Raw genomic sequence first — 8,335 nt, 5'->3', positions numbered from 1 at the left:
GGGGTAAAAAGATGAAAGTGGACGTCATTAAGAGTTCGTAGCATTTTTCGGATTACCTTTTAGAACTAAGACCAATTTTTAAGGTGATTTACATGTTGGATCAATGATTAAGGGACACATGGCCCACAAGTGATGGAATTAGCCACGTGTAGATCAATTTGATAGCCACCTTCCGTAAGAGAACCTAGTAGCTTATTCATGGTTATATATTGATAAGCTCCACCATGTTGCTAATTTATAAGAATTATCAAGAAGCATTGTTGTCAACTTTGCATGGCATGCTGATGACTAATACGTGTTGCATGCATGGAATAAGTTTCTCCCAAACCTACACGCAGGAGCTTGTTGAAGAACTAGATAGGTCCATTGGTTTTATCCTTGCCGTCACACCATCCAATCGAGTTACATTGGTAGCCACCTTTTCCCCTATAAATAGGGACTTCATTCCTTTGGTTTTGGTTACCAACAGGTGCATGGGTTGGACCATGTGGTGAGATACATGGTTACATGCAAGCATGCATGTTATGCCTTTGCAGAGAAGAAAATTTCTATTAATCTTTTGAAATTTGTAACTTTCAATCGGGGATTCCGATTGAAGAGCGGTTTTCGCCTACATGTTCAGTGAATCGAACTTAACGTTCTAAGGTAAATTTTGAGAAATTATTATTTAGGTTTGAATAATTCGTTCAAATTGGGTTTATGACTAATTAGGTTTAAATGTTCGATTCAAGCTTGTTCTTGCACGATTTGAGGGCTTTGAAGCCTATTTGATGACTGGACAACGATTTCTAAGACATTAAGGTAAAGATTTATATATGATCAGATTTCTGGGATTTTGTACAAGTTTTATATGGATGAGATTTAGAGAAATATGATGTTTGACTCAAAATTCATCAAATTTGGTCTTTAAAGGACATTTGTATGGAAGAAGTGAGTTGTAATATTGATGGATTGTGTTTTGGCTTGAAAGATATGTTGAATTTCTAGGAAAACAAACCTCAAAGCCCCTGGTTTCATACCAGGGATTGAACTACGAAAATAGTTGTTGTTATGGGAATAAAGTTTAGTCATTATAGATGGACATATAGTGACATACTGTAATTGTTGAACTAGGGACTCTAATTACTCACGGTGCTTGCATTTGATCGAGGTATTGGTGAGGAATATTGCTTGCTTGGCTTGGAGACCAGGTAGGGGGATCCTCACTTACCCTAGTTATGGAATTTTGTGCATGTATGTATATGTAAATGGTTTTGTTTTATATCATGACATGCATGTTGTTTTATGCTACAAATTAAAGTGATGACTTGAGAGTGAAGGGGGCATAGCGACCGCCTTTGGTTTCGATCCCCTAAACCTCCGGAGGCGCTACTACAAAGGGATTAGTACTGCTACCTTTCTAGGAGAGGTACTTGGATATCTAAGGGTAGGACATTAAAGGACACTCTCGCTACACCTCACTGTAAGTATGTTTGTTTGGAGTTGGTCTAAGTAAGGGGGTAATTGGTCATTAGACCAGTCATCAGGCATGTAGCGATTAATAGGGATCCCTGTTTTCTTTTTAAAAGGAAATTATGTGAGCATACAATCTATTTTCGAAACTAAAGCTTTTGTTGTGCATCAATCATTTTCCTATAGTATATATAGTGTTGTATACTATTTTCAAACCTAGCTAGGGTGGATTCCCTGAGGGGGAGTGATGAATGTTTATGATGCTCACCACTACTTTATTACAAGACCGGTGCACCAACAAATAGACGATCTGGACTAAAGTCAGAACTAGCATTGTTTATTACTTGTCAACTTCTCGGTTGTTCATTGCCTCACCGTCTTGAAGGTATCTTTTGTAGCTAAACTTAGCACTTTGTACTCTCCAAATCGTACCTAAGAGTTGGTTTAGTATGTTTACTTTAAACTTTTTGGTTTTGTTGTATGTTGTAAACTTCATCTTTTATGTAAAAAATTTATCCAAATTCTATTGCCCTTTTATTCTTCGTTTTACAAAAATGATTTCCGCTTTCGTACTGCTTAAAAATAAATTATTTTACTTCCCTTCAAATAGCCTTATGTTCTATTGGGAATGTAATGCTATAGTGTTGGAATTTAACACTATAATATTGCGTTGCTAATAGAGCGTGGCACTGTTACGTGCCTGTTTTTAGGGTGTGATAGTCCAATGGTACAATTTTGTCCATTGATGAGACACTTTATTCTCCATATTCTGGAAGAACGTTGTTGAGTTTCAAGGACATTAGAGATAATAATTACCATGCTGAAATCTATGTAGAAAATGGAGTTGAATTTATGTGCATAACTTCCTACGAATATGGCCAGAAGCATATTCTAGAGAGGATGAAGTGTATCCCGAGTGGTATGTATACTATGACCATACCCCCTATAGAAAGCCATTATGCGGCCGACCCTACCTCTGGGATTGCGAACAAAATTACACTTTGACACGATCGTTTAGGACACCCTGGACGAACAGTGATGTGCTGTATCCTCAAATCATCACACGAGCATCCACTAACCCAAAGTTTAGGTTCGATTCAAGAAATCGCATGTCAAACTTGCTCATTGGGAAAGCTTATTATTAAGCCTTCTTTTGACAAGATTCATTCGAATCCTCCTATTTTTCTACAAAGGATTCAGGGGGATATTTGTGGACCGATTGACACGCCTTAACCCCGATATCCCTACATACCAGGGTAGGCACGTGCTGGTTGACACCCGAGGGTGACGAAGCCATTTAAAACCCGTATATAATAAAAATATATGCAATTAGAATGATTATACCAAAGTAGGAACGTGCTCAGAGCACAAAACTAATAAAGAATAGTAAGAAAGAATGACTATAAAAAGATACGAACAAGAAAGTGATACCTATACCAAGAAGACTCAAAGATAACTAAGCCGAAATACCCTGACGCCGGGATCATGTGCCTTGATTCTATCTCCTGAGGGGGCTCAAAAACTGAAAAGGTGAGTGGACCAAGTTTATAATAATAATAATAATAATAGGAAAACATTTTCTTTATGAACATACTAACCGCCTGTTTTGAAAACGTATATAATATACTACATATAGGTTTTATGAAAAACCCTGGCATGCAATGAAAAATGTTCATTAAATCGATATGGGTTCAAAAATGCTGAAAACGTCGCCCAAAGGCAAATCCGTAAATCTCATCAGTGAAGTACTCAACTAAGGGTATCATAGTCGTCCGAAGGCAATACCTATCCATCACTTGAAGGTGAAGTTGTATAACCTGTCCATCACCTGAAGGTGAAGCTTAATAACCTATCCATCATCCATAGGTGAAGCTGAATCAAATAGCATAACATCCACATCGACACTAGTTGTGGCTAGTGAAGCCGTTCGACATTGCTTTCGACGGTGAAGCTGGGGGTATATAATATATCATATCTCACTCCTCCATCATCTGTGTCCTATGGCCATAAACATAATACCAGTGGTGTGCGGATGTGCCGTATGATAACCAACTAGATAAGTACTAAAAACATGTCTCAAAAACTCATATTAAATCTCGGAGTTCAAATGCTCAAAGCATCATCTCATAAAATCAAGGCAATCATATTCATAAATCCAAGATATATCACATTCATAAAATCATAAAATAAATCATACTTGAAAGCCATATAAAATCATTACTCAAATCCCATAATTATAACTCATATTTGAAAACCGTAATATAAGTCATATTCAAAATTCATAGAAATTTATATAAGCAAATTCAATAATTCATAACCGTTATTAAACGTAAATTCGATAAATTATACTATTCTGTGAAGCAATTTAATTAAATCATGAATTCTATATAAACCATAATTATAAAACTTTGGAAAAACATAATATAAAACATATTAAATGCACGAAATATAGGATGCATGAACTAGCGAGAATGATGTCGCTTTTCGCCAATGCGCCTAAACACAATTAGAGACCTTTTAGTATAACTATACCTGAACGATAGAATTTGGGAAAATGGATGGAGGATTCGGATTCAACACGTCGAAAAACCTAAGGAGGAACCTAGGGTTTTTCCTCCATGCGCCGCCGCCCCGACTCGCCAAAAAATTGAACAATTCCAAAAATTCTCAAATTTTACAAGAATGAAGATCTTGATGAGAGGAACAACTTTAATACCTACGACTAAGGCCAATTTGGCCAGGAAAAGCCCAAATACCACTAAAACCCGTTGGAAACCCTAAAAATGGTGATTCTTGATTCGTCCTCAAATCGACTCCGACGCTCAATGATTAGGCATTGTTCCTGAGCTCAAGGGAAGGCTAATGGTGGTAGTGGTCGAAGGGTTAACCTTCAGAAATGGCTTATTTTCGCAGATCTCCCCCACGGTGCCGCCGATGCCATCCCTATGAAAACAAGACCAAAAACCTTCGGGTTTTGGGTGGAACTTGAAGAAGAAGGGTCGTGGAGTCATGTGTAGGTGGTGGCGATGATCAATTCATCAGGAAAACGTCGAAATTGGGGTCGAGGTGTGAAGAAATCAAGTTGGGTCCGGAACCGAGTCAAGGGTGATCTGGTGCTCCTCACTCCTCTCCTTTTCCTCCTTGCTTTATTTCCTCATTGGTTCACTCCCTTCTCCTGATTGGTCCTCACCTCTCCCTCATTTTTCTCCTCTATTTTCCATCTCCACCGACCATCTCTCCTGTCCTTTAATATGGGCCACACATGTGGCTTTCCAGATTTTGCTCCAAAAATCTGCAGCATTCTAGAAAATAATTAATTGACCATTTTGTCATCGACTTCGTTCGTTAATAGCTCCTTCATTATAGCTCCAAATTACATTCTGTTTGCACCCACGTGTTCGTAATGACAAGTACTACGAGGATATGCCAAGAAAACGAACCTTACGTGACACGACAAGGTGGTCAACATAAGTCAACTTATTTGCCTCGAAGGGCATTTTCGTAAATTCACGTATTAAGTTTATAAAAATCAAAATTTTTGGGGACTGGTCGTTACAATCTACCCCCTTAAGAAAATTTTGTCCCCGAAATTTAAAATAACTTGCTAAATGTAAAATACTTGGAAATAGAGAGAAAATATGTACATAAATATATATAAGGAAGAAATCAAGTTAGAGCTGTTGCATAAAAGAGAATGTCATTCCGTCATGATCGGTTGTAATTATTTCTCTTTCATGCCTCCAAGCTCATATCTTCATCCTTCCTCGATAATATAGTAGTACAATTATAATATAAAATATAGAGTCGAAAATATGTAATACTACGTAACAACACAAGGTCAAAAATATATGCATATAATAAGATAACAACAAGAAATAGATATATAAAAACATACGATTCAAATACTTGTGTTGAGTTTAAAACCAAGAGTGGAAATAACTAACCCAAAATTTAAAATGGTAAAAATACCCATATAAATAAAATAATGTAGTAGGAAAATAATTTGCATTGAAAATCAAAACCAAAAATGAAAATGGACCTTGCCAAGCATTCGTCGTGTCATGAACTTCGAGATTAAGCATGTATGCCATGCGGCGAGTCTGAACCATAGCTAACCAGTAAGTGTTGCCGTAGACAAGCCGTCTTGCCCACTTGCTTATCGAACCCAACAAATAAGCCATCGATATTATAGTCTGCAGCCTGTAACGCCGATAACCCATTGTTGTCCTAATAAGCTAGTGAGAAGTTCCCGAGGATGCCAAAATATCGTTTTGTTCCTCATGTGCGAATATGCCTAGATTAGCCGATTCATGCCTCGATCGCGATGTCATATTATCTCAGAGCGCACTAATCCAGCTGCTAGAAGTGTTTCGACGTCCATGTAAGCCCAAACCATCAAGTCCTAAAGTGAAGTCGTGAAAATGCATCTGGACGAACATTTGTCGTAAAACATTTCTTTCACGACTAACCACGATGATCGCTTTCCAAATCGATGGTATAAGATCTGAAAACTTGAATTAGAGAAACTATATCTCTGACCACATTTTTCAAATGACAGTTGCAGTCTCGAGTCACACATAGAAATTGACACCACAATCGTCGAGCTTTATACCTTCACCAATACTATGTTGAAAACTGTTCAATCTAGAAGAATGTGATATAACCGTCTGAGTGAGTATTTAACTAGTCAGGGATATGTGAACAACGAATGATGCCCTTGTGCATTCATTGAGAAGTCACAATCCGGTTTTGCGATAGTTGCAGGATATGTCGATGACATGAACCTTATAGGAACTCTTGAAGAGTTCGCGAGAATTGCCGCGCACTTGAAGTCGAAATTCGAGATGAAAAATCTAGGAAAGTCTCGATACTATCTTGGTCTCGAGATAAAGCACCGCTTGAATGGAATCTTTTTACATCAAACGAACTACACGCAGAAGGTGTTGTGCCGCTTTAATGAGGATAAAGTAAAGCCTTCGAGCACTCCTATTGGTATGCGTAAACTTTCTGAGTTGTAACATTGCTAGTTCTATTTGGAATTGTGTCAAACTCAAGGGACGTATCCTGAAGTATACTTGCTTGATCTTAATGTACTTTTTCCCTACGATTAAGAGCATTTTTCCTACTGGGTTTTTGCTACCTAACTAGGTTTGAGCGAGGCACCCACCTTGGGTTGATCATATCCTTAATGACGTCCTGTAGACGTGTCATTTGATTTTGCATTTCTCACACATTTTTCCTTAGACTATGGGTTATGTCCCTACTCGGGTTTTTACCATAGCCATAGGGTTTTTTTGTGAGACTTGCTTCCTTATGCAAGTTCCTACCTTATTGAGAATAGCGTGTTCCTAGAATTAGTGCTGACGAGTTGACTTGTTCAACCTCTACATGATGCCAAATCTACTTGAGTATTTACACACTCAAGGGGAAGTGTTGTAAACTTCTAGTTTAAGTATGATTATGTAAATCCTAGATTATATTTGTTTCTAGTTATTCTTTCCTATATGGACTTATATTCCTTAGAGAAGAAGGATTTCTTCTCTCTCTTATTGCTATAAGAGAGATTATATTCACACACCTCAAATTACTTCTCCCACATCCTTTTAATTTTTTAATTTTTTAATTTTTTCTACACACCACTAACACTTGATAGAAAAATATTAAAAAATTAAAAGGGTGTGGGAGAAGTAATTTGGGATGTGTGAATATAATCTCCCTTACAATAAAAAAAGGCACTGCGTATGAGAAATAACACACATTCCTCTATACAACCCTACAAACATATCTCTCTCTATTTTCTCTCTATGCCACCGACCCCCTTCCTTGTCTCACAGATAAACTAGGGGGCATTTATAATTAGATGCCTCATTGTGCTATTTGTTAGATTAAACATCTATAGCTTTTAGATTTTTTATTAAACATTTTCCTACATTTTAGTTGCCACATGTATTATAAGTAGCATTTTATTAATTCAAAATTACACAATTTTCCATTATATATAATGTACCAATTAATTAATAATTATTATATTAATATTCCAAATCTCCTAGAATCTAGTAGACGTATGTTTTAAAAATCTAAAAACTATTCAATTTGATCTATTTCTACTTCTAACGTGGTATATACTTCTGCCATTTTCTTCCACGACCATTCAACAATCTTTTCATGCCATTTCTTTACTCATGCCAGTTGACACTCTTCTGTTCTCCCTTGTTAGTTATATTAATTTCCTTTGTATTTTAATTTTATGCACCTCTTGATTTGAGTATCCGTACCATGGTACATTTGGAAAATAGATTATAGTGGTAGATTGTTGGAAATGTGCCCTAAAACCAATCATATGATGATACTTTTCGGACATTTCACATGTTAAACTAATCTAGTTTAATATCAAGGGCATAGATTATTGTTTTAAGCCTGATGCGAAATAGATAAGCACACAAATTAAACCCTCTTTTTGTCAAATTGTAGCAAAGATGTAAATAGGGATCGTTCTAAACCGGGGATTAGGAGGGATTGCTAAACACTTGGAAACTGACTTAAAAACTCAAAAACAAAGTTTAAAACACTAAACTAGACTCAAAGAATGCAAAAGTAAAGGTTAAAAGACTTAAACAAACCTAAAACTCAAAACAGCAACTGGAAGGCTCAAAACTGCCTAAAAACCACTTTCTGGGCAGTTTTGAGCACCTACACTAATTTGGACGAAATTTGATGAAAACTTGAATCAAAATACTTAGAAACACAAATCAAAATACTTTCTAACTAATCTAAGACTTCAAATGAGAGGGGGATTTGTTTTGGACGAAAATTTAACACAAAACAGAAACTTAATTAGCACAGATTGTAAAAACGATTTTGGTGAAATAGATGGATAAAAGGC

At 36.6% G+C, this 8,335-nt stretch overlaps 1 long non-coding RNA gene across 1 annotated transcript; it reads left to right on the top strand.

Annotated features, from left to right (window-relative positions):
* Positions 1 to 483: 483 nt before the first annotated feature.
* On the top strand, positions 484 to 1,888 carry LOC139195858 (uncharacterized). Its single transcript, XR_011580928.1, has 4 exons — positions 484 to 645; positions 732 to 801; positions 1,114 to 1,190; positions 1,301 to 1,888. It is a non-coding gene; the product is annotated as an uncharacterized lncRNA (long non-coding RNA).
* The last annotated feature ends 6,447 nt before the right edge of the window (positions 1,889 to 8,335 follow it).

Source organism: Malus domestica, chromosome 05 (genome assembly GCF_042453785.1).
Source record: "Malus domestica chromosome 05, GDT2T_hap1".
Taxonomy (NCBI): domain Eukaryota; kingdom Viridiplantae; phylum Streptophyta; class Magnoliopsida; order Rosales; family Rosaceae; genus Malus; species Malus domestica.
Note: the sequence above shows the minus strand (reverse complement) of the source record. Positions and strands in the feature narration are given on the sequence as shown.